This window comes from Eriocheir sinensis, chromosome 7, assembly GCF_024679095.1.
Source record: "Eriocheir sinensis breed Jianghai 21 chromosome 7, ASM2467909v1, whole genome shotgun sequence".
NCBI classification, from domain to species: domain Eukaryota; kingdom Metazoa; phylum Arthropoda; class Malacostraca; order Decapoda; family Varunidae; genus Eriocheir; species Eriocheir sinensis.
In genome coordinates, this window is record NC_066515.1 from 24571664 (window position 1) to 24589163 (window position 17500).

The 17500-nt window shown below is 46.7% G+C and overlaps 1 non-coding gene across 1 annotated transcript; it reads right to left on the bottom strand.

Annotated features, from left to right (window-relative positions):
• Nucleotides 1–15395: 15395 nt before the first annotated feature.
• Trnai-aau (transfer RNA isoleucine (anticodon AAU)) lies at nucleotides 15396–15469 on the bottom strand. The gene has a single exon. It is a non-coding gene; the product is annotated as a tRNA-Ile (tRNA).
• Nucleotides 15470–17500: the final 2031 nt, after the last annotated feature.

A 17500-nucleotide genomic window follows, 5' to 3' on the forward strand; every position in this document is an offset into this window, starting at 1 on the left:
CAATCATTCCCTTCTCCTCTGTTTTATCTTCTCTTATTCTCGTCCTTCTCCTCCTCCTCCTCCTCTTCCTGCCCGTTTTCCTTCTATTTTTTTCCTTTCTTCCTCCTCCTCCTCCTCCTCCTCCTTCTTATTCACTCTTCTCTTCCATGTCCAGTCACTCGTTCTTGTCCCATTCCAATCATTCCCTTCTCCTCTGTTTTATCTTCTCTTATTCTCGTCCTTCTCCTCCTCCTCCTCCTCTTCCTGCCTGTTTTCCTTCTATTTTTCCTTTCCTCTTCCTCCTTCTCCTCCTCCGCCTCTTTATCCACTTTTCTCTTCCATGTCCGGTCACTCGTTCTTGTCCCATTCCAATCATTCCGTTTTTTTTATCTATTACCGTTGTTTTTCTCCTCTTCACTTTCTCCTCCGGTTTCCTGTTTTGTATTACCGCGTTTCTCCACTTCGTCATTCGTTTGCCGTCCCGCGTTGACGTTGATTGTTTCCGTGATAAACTGACGTGCAGGTGAGAGCCAGGTGTGACGTTATCCCCTTACACCACCTGACGCAGCACCACCCCACCCGTCACACCTGCTGGCTGCTTCTTCCCTCTCTCTCGTTATTCCTTCCCAGAACGTGTGACTCAATGTGCCCCTACCACCTACCCCTTACTCATTCCCCGGTCACCTTCTTGCATATTCGGTGTTTTCCTATTTGCTCCACCTCGCTCGCTGCCTACCTGTCCACTCGTATCTATATCCCCTATCTCTATCTCTCTTCATTACCCTGAGTTGTCTATTGTCTTCTTCAACTATTCATTCTCACAGTTCCTTTTCTTCACTGCCCCGTTATCTGTTTTATCACGTGACATGTTATCTTATCCATGGTTTATTTCGCCATGTCCAGTCCCTCGTTCATGTTCCTTTCCAGTCAGTCTCCGCTTTGAACTTTTTTCCTCTTCTTCGTTTTTCCCTTTCAATAGATTCCTCCTTATTCATATAGCTAGTCTCTTACAGTCGTCTGCGTCATGTTTATTTTACTCTCTTATCCATCCAATTTTCATACCTTTCCGTCGGCTTTTAATTCTCATATTCTAATTCGGTTCAAATTTTCACGTTTTGATTCTCACCTAATTCCCAGCCTTTAATTCGACCATCTAATTCTCTTTCTCTAATTCGCCCCCTTTCTTATTTGATCCATAATTCTCACCTTCCAATTCTTACGTTCTAATTCTCACATTTTAACTCGACCATCTTCTATTTCCCCTTTCTCTAATTCGTTTCCTCTCTCATTCGATCCATAATTCCCACCTTCCAATTCTTACGTTTTAATTCTCATCTAATTCTCATCTTTTAATTCGATCATCTTCTATTTCCCCTTTTTTCAATTTCGTCCCCTCTTCTTATTCGATCCATAATTCCCACCTTCCAATTCCCACCTTCCAATTCCCACCACTCCACATACAGTCTTCTTCCGTATCCATTCCCTTCTTCTCTTTCCCCCTCCCACAAACCATCCATGCCATCTACATCACCTCGTCTACTGCCCTTCTCACCCTCTGGATCCTTACAATCCTCTCTCCCTATCTACTCTCCACAAATTTGCATCTTCTTTTATTCCCCTTCTCGTCTCTTCCTTTTACACGCGTTCACTTGCTATTTCATTCCTCGCGCTCAACAAGACCTCGTTTAACCCTTTCACATTTCCCCCCTCCATAAATCAATAGAGTAGTCGTATATATATCCCCTTACAGCCATTTCTTTCTCTCCCTCCCTCATATTGTCACCTCCTATTCTCCATATGTCGTTGTTATAATCTATGGTTCCATTTAGAGATTCTTGTTTGCTGTTATTATATCGTACCCTTTCACCCATTCACCCATTATATATCATCTCACCCATGTTGGCACCCTTGTTCTGGTAGGGTATCTACACCCACCATTACACCCTCGCACCCTTCTCTCTCACCCCAACACCCTATCAGTTACACCCACACTCGTCCCTCACACGAACCTTCCTTCCCTCATCCGTCACTCACCCACCACTTAGTTATCCTCCTCATCCACCTATCACCCATGTATTGCACCCCATGACATCACCCACCCTCACCAAACCACTTTATCCATCCTCCTCGTCCTCTTCCTCCTCCTCCTCCTCACACACACACTCATACACCACCTCACCTCACCTTCACCCCCCAAAACACCTCCGTACACCTACCAAACCACTTCTTCCCTTGCATACCCCCCCCCCTCCCCCCTCCTCTCCAGCCCCCTCCCCTCCCCCCCACACACACATACGCACACGCCCGCTGTCTTGGCCTTGAAGGGGACAAGGTGGAGGACAACCTGACTCTTCATCACGAGTCGGGGGCCTCTCCTGAAGACGCCCGCAGGCCACGATCGCTTCACCGACTGCGCAGCGCCGCCATCAGACCTTTCCTTCTTCGCCTCCTGACGTCAGCCGTAATCCGTCAGCTCACAAAAACGATTTCCTGATGTAAAATTAATCCCTCCCAGGTAGTCGCTGATGCATATATGCGTGGCTTGGCTTCGTTAGGCTTGGTTGGGGTCTGGTGTGGCCTTCACATGGGGGGAATTCTGGGTATAGGCTGCGTGGGGAACTACCGCGGGGGATTGTTGGGGAAGGAAACATGTGTGAGGGGGAACTTAGGTATGTGTGTATGTGTGTCTGTGTGTATGTATAGAAATGAAGATATGTGTGCGTAGAAAAGCATAAGGTTACGTTAGTGCGTTTGTTTGGGAGGGATAAGGGAGGAGAGACAGAGGTGAGGGTTTTACAAATTGGAGAAGCTGAGTAGGAGAAAGACAGACCTGGATTCGTATGCATAAATGTGTAGAGAAGCAGAGGAGAGAAAGTAGAGTGAGTGAAGTTAGTGGGAGAGGAGGGAGTAGTGGTTTAGTGTTTGGGAGAGAGACAGAGGTGAGGGTTTTACAAATTGGAGAAGCTGAGTAGGAGAAAGACAGACCTGGATTCGTATGTATAAATTTGTAGAGAAGCAGAGGAGAGAAGGTAGAGTGAGTGGAGTTAGTGGGAGAGGAGGGAGTAGTGGTTTAGTGTTTGGGGGAGTGTTTGTGTGGGGGGTACGTGTGTGTGTGTGTGTGTGTGTGTGTGTGTGTGTGTGTGTGTGTGTGTGTGTGTGTGTGTGTGTGTGTGTGTATGTGTGTGTGTGAGGATGTTGCTGGGGAAGGAACATTGCGTGAAAAAACGAGGAAGAAGAGTGTGTGTGTGTGTGTGTGTGTGTGTTCTCTGGGGAGGCACATGGAGGGAGAGAGAGGAGAGTAAGAGGCAGTGGAAGGTATACTGGGGCGCGTGATACGAGGAGGAGAAAAAAGGGAGATGACGGAGTAGGAAGAGAAGGCAGTAAAACGAAGGAGGTGGGTGACAGGTTAGTAAGGAGGATGGAGGAGGAGAAGAAGAAGAAGAAGAAGAAGAAGAAAGAGGTACAGAGGAAAGGGGGGCCGAGGCTAGGGAGAGAGAGAGGGGGAGTGGGTGTGTAACAAGCTGGGCCATAAATTTTTTTCAACAATGCACTGTACATTAGAGGAGACGTTTGAATCAAGACAAATTATATGAGCAGTGTGGGCCAAATTTATGCCCCGGCGGCCCGTATATCATGGGGCTGAGGACGGCCTGTCGCCCTGCGCAGTTGTGTAAGAGGTTCTGGGGCCAGCTGACGCCTGAAATAATGTAAATAGATGGCTGAAAGGCTCGCTAGGGGGAGGTAATTGCCCTCTTCGAATGGGGAAAAAACTGCTCAGGGAAGACATAGAGAAACATACGGACGGTGAAGCAAAGACGTTGATGGCTAAAAATTGTTGAGTCTCCCCTTGATGTATATTTTTTTAAGCCGCGGATGATGATTTTTATAAGACGTGTATTTTTGGGCGTTTGTAAAATATGAAGAGAAAGTATCGTCTGTCTGAATGGCCTTACGAATTGGCTGATTTGTCAATTTTATGGCGGGGAAATTTGAATATTGAAGTCCCCCGTCAGTCATAAATAAGGATGGAGACTGAAGTGATGACCGAGGAATCGCAGTTTGACGCAGGGAAAAAATATTAATAGATGATCAATGTTAAAGTTTGTGAAGTGAAATTAATAGAAAGCGACACTAGTGATTAAATGGCTATCTTGTTTCGTCTTTTTATAATTATTGTCATTAAGTCATCCTTCGCTCATCCATCTCCTGGCTTCTGTCTTCTTAGCTTCCTCCTCCTCCTCCTCCTCTTCTTCCTCTTCTTCTGTCTTCCTTGCCTCCTCCTCTTCCTCTTCCTCTTCTTCCTTCGGGTCTCACTTCTTCTCGTCCTCGGCTTTTATCTACATTTATTTCTCTTTTTCTTTCTCCTCCTTTTCTTTTTCCTCCTCTTCCTCTTTTTCCTACTTCAGTGTGTACTCCTCTTCCTCCTCTTCCTCCTCCTCTTCTTCCTCCTTCTTCCTCCCCCATTTCTGCTTACTCCTCTTCTTTATTTAGCCTTCTTCCTCTTTTTCCTACTTCAATGCGTACTCCTGTTCATCCTCTTCCTCTTCCTCCTCCTCTTCCTCCTCCATTTCTTCTTGCTTTTCTTTTTTCCTCTTCTTCCTCTTTTTCCTACTTCAATGCTTCCTCCTCTTCCTCCTCTTCCTCCTCCATTTCTTCTTGCTCCTCTTCTTCGTCATTTTCATACTTCAATGCTTACTTTTCTTCACCCCCTTCCTCTTCTTCCTCTTACCTCCTCCTCCTCCTCCTCCTCCTCCCTCATAATTTAAACTGTCTCAACTAATGTATTCCGAAGGTTGGCGTTTTTGTCTCACCGTCACTGTAAATTATATAAGAGACTCGAGCTTTACCGTCGCCTCCTCCTCCTTCCCAGTCGCTTGATTTATGGGCGTGAGAGGCGGCGCTGGGCTTCCGTGCGGGCGTGTGTGGGTGTGGGAGGAGGGGGAAAGGGGTGGTGTTTGTGGGTGGGCGTGTGTGTGTGTGTGCGTGTGTTTGTGTGTGGTTTTCTTGGGTGGGTTGGTTTGTTTTTGTTTTTTTCGTTTTTTATTTGCATGTTTTTCATTTTTTTCCTGTTTTTTGTCTTTATTTTTTCTTGTTTTCCTCATTTTCCTCGATTTTCCATTTTTCTTGCATTCTCTTCCTTCCCTTCTTCCTCCTCCTCCTTTCCTCTTCTTCCTTTTATTACCTTACTTTATTTTCTTTTTCTTCTGCTTTCCTCCTCCTCCTCCTCCTCCACATCCTTCTCACTCTCCACCACCGCCACGTCCCCTCCATATCCCCTCCTCCTCCTCCTCCTCAACCTCCCTTTCCTCCCAAGTTTACAAGTAGTGACAGTATATTATGAAGCATCCATTACGCAACCTGTACTTAGTGTAGATTCTTGTCAGTGAGAGGCTCGCTAATTGTCCCTCGAAAGGCGGTGATTAAAGGCGCCTGATTATGTCCATGTTGCCTAAACCCGGGTTGTGAACGAGCGAGGCCTTGTCACTGAGGAGGAGGAAGAGGAGGAAGAGGAAAAGGAGGAGGGAGGCAAAATGTAAACAGTTAAGAAATGATTTTGTGGGTGGCGAATTGTTCCTTAGAGAGAGAGAGAGAGAGAGAGAGAGAGAGAGAGAGAGAGAGAGAGAGAGAGAGAGAGAGAGAGAGAGAGAAAACAGGAATAAGAGTCAGGTCGCAACACAGACGCGTATATTAAGAGGGAGAGGAGAGGTGTTAGGCGAGGAAGGGCGAGGGAGGGGAAAGGAACGGAGTGAAGTAGGGTTATTAGACATGACTTACAACCTGCCCCTCAGTGATTAAGTCTTGTGTGTAGTAATGAATGGTTAAGTCGATTGGGGGGGGGGTGAGTGGGGGGGGTTCTCTCTCTCTCACTCACACACACACACACACACACACACACACACACACACACACATACACACACACACTAAAACATACACACTCAGGTACATACGCATACGAATATGGCGTAATGGACAGGTAAAGGGCTTTCTAATACCTGTACTTAGCCCTCCCTACCACCGTCTGTCTGTCTGTCTGTTCTCTCTCTCTCTCTCTCTCTCTCTGTCGATCGATGAATTGATGTGTCTATCTATCACATTTATGTTTACTTCCTCCTCCTCCTCCTCCTCCTCCTCCTCCTCTCTTAAACCAGCTGCTTCTCTCTCCTCCTCTCTCCTTCCTCTCTCTCCTTCTCCCTTTCCCTCTCCATCATCCTCCCTGCTTCTCACTTGCAACCCTCCTCTTTTTCCTCCTTCCCTCCTTCCCTCCCTCCCTTCCTCCCTTCCTCCTGATCTCCTCCATCATTCTTCCCTCCCACCTGCCTTTCTTTGTGTATCCCTCCTCTTCCTCCTCCTCCTCCTCCTCCTCCTCTTCTTCCTTCTCCTGTTACTCCCCTTTCTTATGACTTGTTCTTTATATATGAGTTTATCCTATTCCTTCCCCCTTATTCCTCTTTCCTCCTTTCTCTCTTCCTCTCTTTATTTTCATCTTTGCATTTCCCTTTTATCCTTTTTCTCCCTCTTCCTATGTTCTCGTGCACTGTTCCTCCCCTCTCTCTTACCCTTTCCCCCCCCTCCCCCTCTCTTCCCCCCCTTCACCACCACCACCACCACCACCATCACCTCCACCATCACCACCAGCACCTGTTCGCGGTATTGAAGAGACGGCAATAACTCCACCCAGTGTTGAATTATGAGTCTGTGGAAGGTGCATATATCATGATAGTGGTGGTGGTGGTGATGATGGTGGTGGTGGTGGTGGTGTTGTGTGTGTGGGGCGGGGAATAGTGTGTGTGTGTGTGTGTGTGTGTGTGTACTGATGCATGCACTCAACTCAGCACTTCACACACACACACACACACACACACATGCAGAGACCTCCCTAGAAACACACACACACACACACAAACACAAGAACGCACATAGATAAACAGCCTCGCCCTCCCCTCCCCTCCCCCCCTTCCCCCCCCCCCCCCTCCCCCCTCCCCCCACGCACATGGACGGTCTCAGCCTCAAGTACATGACTGAAGACAACTTTATTATCCTTGCAACCAGCTGTCTTGAGGAGGAGGAGGAGGAGGAGGAGGAGGAGGAGGAGGAGGAGGAGGAGGCATTGCAAGTCTTGTTTAGTGGAAAGAAGACTGTTCATAGCATTAAATAGGAAGGGAAGGGAAGGGGAGAGGAATGGGGAAGGGAAGAACATCAAAGGAGGGAGGAGAAAGGGAAGGGGGAGTGGGAGGAGGGAGGGGAAAAGAAAGGAGGAAATGCAGAGAAAGGGGAAGGGAAAAGGGGAGGATGGAGGGGGTGAAGAGGAGAGGGAGGGGAGGGGAGAAGAAGGTTATTTAAACAGAAGGCGGGGGGAGTAGAAATGTGGGTCTTAGAGGGGAGGGGAAAAAGAGAGTTACATGGAGAGGGGAGAAGGGGAGTAATTTAAAGGAAAGGGGAGGAGAGTAGAAATATGGGACTTCTAAGGGAGGGGAGAAAGAGGAAGTTACTGAGGAAAGGGGAGAAAGGGTGAGGATGTGGGTCCTTATTTTGGGAAGGGGAGAAACGGGAGACAAATTTAAATGGGGAATGTCATGCGATAGGGAAAGGAAATGGGGAGAAATGGGGAGGACATAAAACTAAGTGGATGAGGAGTGGGCAGTGGGGAGGAGATTTATGTGATGGATGCGGTGGGGAGGAGGAGGAGGAAGGGGAGGTAATGGAGGGGAAGGGAGGGTAGGGGAGGGGAGGGGGGTGTTAAAATCAAGACTTCTTTGTTAGTGTTGTGATTTATATACAACAAGTTACATTAAGGCTAATTCTCTCTCTCTCTCTCTCTCTCTCTCTCTCTCTCTCTCTCTCTCTCTCTCTCTCTCTCTCTCTCTCTCTCTCTCTCTCTCTCTCAAGTGTTCAAAGGTTCAAGTCACGCTATTAATCTATCTCTATTGCGTCACTATCTGAGAGAGAGAGAGAGAGAGAGAGAGAGAGAGAGAGAGAGAGAGAGAGGGGGGGGGGAGGGGGCCAAAACAAAGACTGACAGACATATTATTCATTAACCTATTAACCTCCTCATTACTCTTCTTGCTTAGCTCCTCCTCCTCCTCCTCCTCCTCCTCCTCCTCTTCTTCTTCTTCCTCCTCTTCCTCCTCTTTCACTTTATTATCTTCCTTTTAAAACCTCATCCACATTTTTTCTCTTCCACTCTCTTGTCCACTTTCTCCTCCACACGTCTTATTTTTGCCCCGTTTCTTCCTCCTCTCCTCCTCCTCCTCTTCCTCCTCCTTCCTTCCTTTTTCCTCTTATTTCTTCTCCTTCCTCCCTTTACTCCTCCTCCTCCTCCTCCTCCTCCTTTCCTTTCTCTTCCTATTCCTTCTCCTTCCTTCCTTTACTCCTCCTCCTCCTCTTCCTCCTCCTCCTCCTCCTCCGCCTCCTCCTCCTTCCTTCCTTCCTTTCTCTTCCTATTCCTTCTCCTTTTCTTCCTTTACTCCACCTCCCTACGTCCTCCCTTACACACACACACACACACACACACACACACACACACACACACACACACACCAGCTCCGCCCAACACACCATCACCTCCTCCTCCTCCTCCTCCTCCTCGCCAGTAAACAGGACAGTATATCATAGTAAGTGCTGGACCTTGCTTGTATCACGCACCAAGCTGCTAACACTCTCACTGACCCCCCCCCCTCCCCCTTCCCCTTCTCCCCCACCCCCCTCCCCACTCTTTCCCCTCTCCTCCTGTTCCTATCCTCCTTTTCGCCTCGTTGCTCCTTTCCTCCTTTCTTCCTCCTCCTCCTTCTCTCCTTGTCTTGTCTACGTTTGTTTTCGTCTTCTCTCTCTTCTCTCCTTCTCTTCCTGTTCCTCCTTCTGTCATTCCTCTGCCCTTTTTTTTTACAATTGTGTTTTTTTATTTTAGTTTCTCCTTTGATTTTGTTTTAGTCCTCTCTTTCTCTATTTTTCTCTTTTTCTCTTCTATATCTTTTTACGGTTTTGTCTTATGCCATACACACTGCTAAACACACACACACACACACACACACACACACACGCAGGGCAGAGGTCAGACCCACAATATCAACAACTGTAACGAGAAGTCAAGTCACTCAATGTGTGTGTGTGTGTGTGTGTGTGTGTGTGAGGCTTTCCCCTTCATCCCCAACGTAACCCATCTTATTGTCACTACTCCCCTCCCCTCTCCTCCCCTTCCTTCCCCTTTCCTCCCCTCCCCTTCTCTCCTTACCTCCATCATCCCTCCATTCTCCCTCCCTGTCAACCGTCCCCTCAGTTTGACAAATGAGGGAATATTTTTCAAGCTACTTTTTCTCCGCCCGAAGGAAGGAAAAGAGAGAGAGAGAGAGAGAGAGAGGGAGAGAAAGAGGGATAGGGAGGAGGAAAGAGAGAGAGGGAGAGAGGGAGGGAAGGAGGTAAAAAAGGACTTAATATGTAGCACAGTGAGCCCATAAAGACCTCACTGACACCTCTTGCTGACTCTGTGCTGACGTCTGCTGAGCGCTTATCAGTGAGACGGTGTGGTGAGAGAGAGAGAGAGAGAGAGAGAGAGAGAGAGAGAGAGAGAGAGAGAGAGAGAGAGAGAGAGAGAGAGAGAGACGGACACACCCACACACTCCTACATGCAGAAAACAAACACACACACACACAAACAAAAACATACAATTGAAATAACACATACAGACAAACAGGAAAATATTAACAGACAGATACAGACAGACGGAAGGATAGACAGACATACTAAACAACCTCAACAGACATACAGATGCACACCAACAGACAGACAGACAGACAAACAGATAGATAGACAGACAGACAGACAGGCAGACACAGGCAGAAAGGATCAAGAATGCGAGTAAAAATGGGTAACGAAAATTGAGGATTAAATTTGAGGTTGACAGTGAATGAAAAAAAAATAATGTGAATGCAGATGAGATGGAAAGGGACGAAAAATTTAGGTAACAAGCAGATTAAGCAGTGACGAGGACGAGGCAGGATGCGGAAAAGGTGGAAGATTTAAAAGGGAAAAAATAAATGAATGTAGAAAGAAAAAAAAAAGAAACAGAACCCAGAAATACTATAATTCCGTGATGGGAAACGTAAATAAACAAAGAAAAGTCGAGAAATAAGAGGAGGGGAGAGTGGAAAGACAAGGAGAGGAAGAAAAAGGATGAAGGAGAGTGAAGGAAAAAAAGAGCCAAAATTGAAATAAATGAGAGAGGAAGAAAAGATCAGACAAAATAAGGAAGAAAACTGAAGGACAAAGAGAAGAAAGAGGAGATAATGAGTGCCAACAGGAGGATGAGAGGAAGAAAAGTAAAGAAGGGAAGGAGAGAGAAGAAGAAAAAAAAGAACGGAAATTAAAATGTAAGAGAAAGGAAGAAACAATGAGAAAATAACGAAGATGAGGGAGGAGGAGAAGGAGGAGAAGAGAGTTGAAAGAAAAGAGAAGAGAAAAAAGAGTAATGAAAGGAGAGAAGGAGCAATAGGGAGGGAGGAAAGAGGAAAGGCCAGGGGGAGGGAGGGGGGGGGGTTAAGCAGGTGACCTCACAGTGGCGGGTCGACAATAATTTACGAGCGAGACAAACAGCGCACGATTTCTCACCAACACTTTGTAAGGTTGGACGTATTCCTTTCACTTCCTCCCATTTCACACTTCACGCCGCGCCATCCCCCCGCCGACGCCCCGCGCGCGCCCCTATAACCAGATAACAGGGAGGTGAAAGTGGGAAGCGTCCAGGTGTGAGGTTACGTCCCTCTCACCTGTGGAGTCTAATTAATTTTACTGGATACAAGGCGGACCGCGGGGTAATGTGATCTTCATTTGTTTGCATCGGGTGGCGGAAGGCGCGGGGTTGTGGTATTTATAGTTCTGCCGCGTCAGTCTGTTATTAGCTGCACAGAGGGACCGGTTTTTGTGGTTTATGGTAATGGGAATGGACGGGAAGCATAATGGAAGCTGAGAAATGGGAGAAAATGGACACACACACACACACACACACACACACACACACACACACACACACACACGGAGAGAGATCAAAGCGTGTTCTTTCTTATGGGTTTTCCTCGTTTCAACATCTTGGAGGTTTTGAAATTTAGGGTTATGACTACGGGCTGAAGTTAAGGGATTGTCTCTGTGGTGGTGACTCGCTTGCATATATCGCTGTCCACGGAGAAAGAAGAAAAAGAAGTATAGATATAAACTCAAGTCGCCCGTCTCCAAGTATTTATGGCAGCGTCGTCACTTGAAAGTCAGAGGTTATTGCTGCCCGGGGAAGATATAATTTGCCGACAGCTTGATGATAATTGCCGCCGTAAAGGTACAGAGGCTCGGAGGAGGCAGGCAGCGCTTTGTAAGTTTTTAGTACCCGTGTCTGGTCCTGTGAGGTCTTAGGAGACATTATTGACGAGGCGGATGACGGCTGACTCACTATTATTATTATTATTATTATTATTATTATTATTATTCTTGCTGTTATAATTTTTACGATTATTTTTAGTGTTATCGTTTTCTTTGTTCAGTATTTCGATGTTGGTTACCGGACGTTTCTTTTTTTTTCTCCTATAAATTTGTGAAGAGAAATATTGATTGCTTTTTGTTATGCTATTTTCTGCTACTACTACTACTACTACTACTACTACTACTACTACTACTACGACCACTACCTCAAAACCATTACCAAACCCACCACAACAATCTGGACTCCATCTCAAACACTACAGACACACCAACTCCACCCCTTTCATAATAGGTTTCCTCCTCATAAAGACATAAACGATTGGATCCTGTGTGACGGGTTTGAATGCAGACTTCAACCCCATTCTGTCAAACTTGTTTCCGAATGCTAACCGCTCACCTGTACACGCTTATAACTAGTGATGCTGGGCAGGTGAGAGAGAGAGAGAGAGAGAGAGAGAGAGAGAGAGAGAGAGAGAGAGAGAGAGAGAGAGAGAGAGAGAGAGAGAGAGAGAGAGAGAGAGAGTATCCTAATTCATATTTTCTTTCTTTTTTTGTATTTTGAAGTGAAAGTATGCCTCGAAAATGAGTGAGTGAAAGAAGAATGAGGAGGAGGAGGAGGAGGAGGAGAGGGATGATGAATGAGAGGGGGAAGAAAAAGGATATGGAGAGGAAGGAAAGTTAAGAGGAGGAAGATAAGGGAGAGGAGGAGAAGGAGAAGTAACAGGAAAAAGGAAGAAAGAAGAGAAGGAGGAGGAAAAGGAAGATGAATGAGGGGGAGAAAAAAAATATGGAGAGAAAGGAGAAGTTAGAGGAGGAGAAGAAAGAAGAAAATAAAGGAAGAAGAAGAAGGAGGAGGAGAGAGAGAGAGAGAGAGAGAGAGAGAGAGAGAGAGAGAGAGAGAGAGAGAGAGAGAGAGAGAGAGAGAGAGAGAGAGAGAGAGAGAGAGAGAGAGAGAGAGAGAAGAGAAAGAGGAGAGAGAAGAGAAGAGAAAGAGGAAAGAGAGAGAGAGAGAGAGAGAGAGAGAGAGAGAGAGAGAGAGAGAGAGAGAGAGAGAGAGAGAGAGAGAGAGAGAGAGAGAGAGAGAGAGAGGAGAATATTAAAAGCAATCAAAGAAAGTTAGAATGAAAGAAATTAATAGAGAAAGAAAAGGAAGGAAGGAAGAGAAAGAAGGAAGGAAAGAAGGAGAGAGAGAGAGAGAGAGAGAGAGAGAGAGAGAGAGAGAGAGAGAGAGAGAGAGAGAGAGAGAGAGAGAGAGAGAGAGAGAGAGAGAGAGAGAGTAAATTTATCTCTAGATCTATGCTTTTTATCGATAGAGGCTTACTATCGTGTTGCTCTCTCTCTCTCTCTCTCTCTCTCTCTCTCTCTCTCTCTCACAGCATCACCCTTTCCTCCCTTTCTTTTTTCTCCTTCCATTTATCGGCTATTATCTTCCTTCCTCCTCCTCCTCCTCCTCCTCCTCCTCCTCCTCCTCCTCCTCCGTCCCTTTTATTCCCTTTGTTGTTTATCTGCGTGTTTTATGAGGTGCGATAAAGGGAAGGAAGCACTTTGTAAGGTGTGTGTGCGTGTGTGTGCGTGTGTGTGTGTGTGTGTGTGTGTGTGTGTGTGCGGACGTCATGACTTCCTGAAAACTTAACACTCTTTTGCAATTAAGAGAGAGAGAGAGAGAGAGAGAGAGAGAGAGAGAGAGAGAGAGAGAGAGAGAGAGAGAGAGAGAGAGAGAGAGAGAGAGAGAGAGAGATAGATAGACAGAGAGAGAGAGAGAGAAGGAAAGGAAAGAAAAAAGAAAAAAAAGAAAACCAAAAAATATAAAAAAAAAAAGAGAGAGAGAGAGAGAGAGAGAGAGAGAGAGAGAGAGAGAGAGAGAGAGAGAGAGAGAGAGAGGTAGCCGGCACAAGGGTAAACAAAGGATTGGTCTTCAAGGATCCCTCTTCGCCACTTCACCCACTCCTCCACGTCACCTCAAGAAGCCCAGCGCCCCTCCACGCCCCCACGCCCCCCCTTCCCGCCCATCCACCCCCTCCTGTAGGCGTCGACGGAGGAGGTTGATCACTTCTGGGCAGACAAGGAGGGAGGTGCGTCTGGTTGTCGTCTGGTTGGGCTTTCCTCTCTTTTCTTGTGGATGGTAGGAAGGTGGAGGGGGTGAGGGAGGGAAGGAAGGGTAGGGGAGAGGGTGTAGTTTAAGTTGGGGGCGAAGGAAGGAAGGAAGGGAAGAATATATTGACGATAGGTAAAGAAATGAAGGGAAATGGGGAAGGGAGGATGGGGAGAGGAAGGTTGAAGGGTGAGGGAGGGAAGGAAGGGTAGGGGAGAGGGTGTAGTTTAGGGTGGGGGGTGAGGGAAGGAGGAAGGAAGGAAGGGGAAGAGTGTATTGAAGATAGGTAAAGAAATTAAGGCAAATGGGCAAAAGAGGATGGTAGGAGGAGAGAATGGAGGATGGGGAGAAAAAGGGAGGAAGGGAGTAGTTTAGAACGGGGTGAAGGAAGGAAGGAAAGAAGGAATAGGGTGAAGGTTTAAGCAGGGAATGAGAAAATAGGAAGGAAGAAAAGGGAATAAGGTTGAAGACGGGTAAAGAAATAAAAGGAAAGAAAGAAAAGAGATAAAGAGAGAGAGAGAGAGAGAGAAAGAGAGAGAGAGAGAAGGAGAGGAGAGGGGAGAGAAGATGGAAGAGGAGAGGGGAGAGAGAGAGAGAGAGAGAGAGAGAGAGAGAGAGAGAGAGAGAGAGAGAGAGAGAGAGAGAGAGAATTTGAAAGGGATGAAGAGAAGGATGTGAAGGAATGAGGGAGGGAAGGAAAGAGCAAAGAAAGGGACTATTGGGTGGAGAGGGAAGGAGGGAGAGAAGAAGGGTTTGAAGGGGTGAAGAGGAGGAAGTAGGGGGGGGGTGGAGGAGGAGGGCGTGGGCGGGCGTGGGTGGCGCGGGTCTGTCTTCTTTGTCAGTGTGTTTGTTGAGTGTGTTTGTGAACGGAAGGGGAGGAAAGGGCGGGAGTAGCGGAGGAGGAGGAGGAAGAATGAAAGGAGGAGGAGGAGGAGAAGGAGGAGGAGGAGGGACCACCAGCGTAAGGGAAGGCTTAAGAAAGGAAAATATAGTTATGTTTATTCTCAATGGAAGTCAATTACGTGTATTTTTTTACAATTTTCTAGTTTATTTTTATCTTTATTCATTTTTTTTCCATTTCCTTTTCTTCATTAATTATTCTTTTCACACTTTCCTCAATATTTTTCATTAGTTTCCTTTCTTCTTTTTTCCTTTCCTCTTTCCTTCTCACTATCTCCAATATTTTCTTTAGTTTTTTCTTCTTTTCTCCTTCCTCTTTCCTTCTTTCCTCTTTCTGTTTACACATATACTTAAATCTTTCCTCCCTCCTGTTTCTCTCTTCCTTCTTCTTTCCCTCCTTACCTTTTTACCTTAACCTCCCATCTCTTCCTTCTTTTCTTCCTCTTATTTTCAGTTTTATTTCTCTCCCCTTCATCTTTCCTCTTTCCTTCTTTTAATACCTTTCCCTCCCTCACTTCATTTCCTCCTTCCTTCCTTCCTTCCTTCCACTCCATGTTACCCAAATCTTCCTTCCCTTTACGTCCCATACATGCAGCCCCACACCTTCCTCCCTTCACCCTTACTCCTCCTATGTTACCTGTCCTGTCACCTGTCTGCCTGTCACTCTGCCTCCTGTCCCTACTTGGCTCTTTCTCATCCCCTGTCAACCTCTGTCGTTTCCTGTCACCTGTCCGCCGCGTGAGAAGTTCTGGAGGTGACAGTCGCTTTGAGTAGAGGAGAAGGAGGAGGAGGAGGGGGGGGAGGAGGAAGAAATATGACAGAAAAAGGGAGAGAAAAGTTTCTTCTTCGAGTTGGAAAAGGGGGAGAGGTATGCATTGAGAGAGAGAGAGAGAGAGAGAGAGAGAGAGAGAGAGAGAGAATGAATGAATGAATGAATACATAGGAATAAAAATAACCACCTTGGCCCGTAAGGGGATCGAACCCTCGACATCCGCGTTATTAGCACGGCGCTCTAACCAACTGAGCTAACAGGCCGGTGACAGTGCCCAGAGTGGAAGGTTTTAAATCCCCGGCACTCTCACTTTACCCAATGATTATACCCCTACATCCTCTTTTCCATGATTACATACACGAAGACGTCATTATATATGTTGCCACTGGTGTTTACCTTATACGAGAATACTGAACGGGTGCCTTTAATGACTTGTAGAAAAGAGATATCGTAAAAATAATGAAACAAAACACGAGAGAGAGAGAGAGTAGAGAGGAAGGAAGGAATGCTGAAGCGTTTAGCCAAGTGTTGATCGAAGCACCTTTAGGAGTGCCGGGGGGAGGGGGGGGGGGATGAAATGGGGGGTCAGCGTTCTCGCGAGGCCACAGTCACTTTATGGCTCGTAAAGTGTGTGGCCGCGGCGACACTCCTACGCCGCCCCCCCCTGTCACCGCCCCCCCTTTCTCTCTCTCTCTCTCTCTCTCTCTCTCTCTCTCTCGTTCGTTTATTCATGACGAAGCCTTGTCATCCATCATTTCTCCTTCGTCTCAAAGTCTCTCTCGCAGCATCTCTCCTCCTCCTCCTCCTCCTCCTCCTCCTCCTCCTCCTCCTCCTCCTCCTCCATAAAAGACTTATCTATAAACACACACTCGTGATGAGACTGTCAGCTGGTCTTTAATCCTACCAAAAGCATCCAAGACCTTATTCTGTCGCATCCTGATCCTTTCTCTAACGCTCTACCGGTTCTGTGTTACTTTACCATATGATTTCCGTGCCCTTCCATCACCTGTCTGTGCCTGTACCTGTCTGTGTCTATTTCTAACAGTTTAATTAGGAGCAGTGACTAGCGGGCTTTTTTTTTTTTCATAGTTGTTTCCTTTTTTTATGCCCTTGAACTGATTCCTTTGCTGTAAAAAAAAAATCGTTAGTTTGATCTGTATTAAGCATAACTTTGTCATGCTAATAGAATTTCAACGCTTAATATCATTCCAAGGATCTATTTTTACAACTATCCTTCTATCATCTACTTTTTTCAACTATTTCCTTCTACTTCCTTTTCAATTTTGTTACTCGTCTTCCACCCAATCATTCAATCTACTCTTCTATTCTTTTTCCCTTTCAGTCTATCATTTACTTTTTTCAACTTTCTTTCTACTTCCTTTTCAAATTTTTTTTACTCCTCATCCACCCAATCAGTCAATCTTCTCTTCTAATCTTTTTCCCTTTCAATCTTCTTCCTCCACCTGTATCTAATCACTCCTCCACCTTTCTCATCTTACTCCACTATAAGTCTTCCTCCTCCACCGGTACCTAATCACTCTCGCATTCCTTCCACTCCTCCACCCTGATCCACCAGTCACCAGCAGCTTTCAGTCGCTCTCAATTATCCACCACAGTCCTGCCAGCCGCTCTCTGCCATCACCACCCCCTCCCCCCTTCTCTCTCTCTCTCTCTCTCTCTCTCTCTCTCTCTCTCTCTCTCTCTCTCTCTCTCTCTCTATGCCCCCCCTCAACACTGCTAACCTTCCTCCCCTCCCTTCCCCCTCTTTCTCTGTGCTACCCTCAATCCTGCTTCGTCTCCGCCTTCCTCGTGGTCACTCACTCACCAGGAGACAATTAACGTTTTTGCAAGCACAGGACAAAGAGGGAAGGCACAGACGAGAGAGAGGGAGAGAGAGAGAGAGAGGGAGGGAGAGGGAGAGAGAGAGAGATGGAGTGATTCGGCCGCACACAAACACCGCTTACTTGTCGGTTTGTTTGTGTGTGAGTGTAGGTCTGATGTAATGTCTCGTGTGTTTGTGTATGTCAGAGTCCATGATACGAGCCTGATAGCGCGCGCGTGTGTGTGTGTGTGTGTGTGTGTGTGTGTGTGTGTGTGTAGAGATAGGCCAGTCCATGTACGTTATCCAGCCTCTCACATTCCCACACACGCATAAGTTCCGTATCAAGGGGGAGAAAGTAACTCGAAATATCTCCCTTGCCTCCATCGTCTCAAGTTTCCCTAAATGCCGCAGCTCGGGTCGGACTCTTGCATATATTTCCCCCAACGCGGCGCGGCGACCCTTGAGGCAGCTT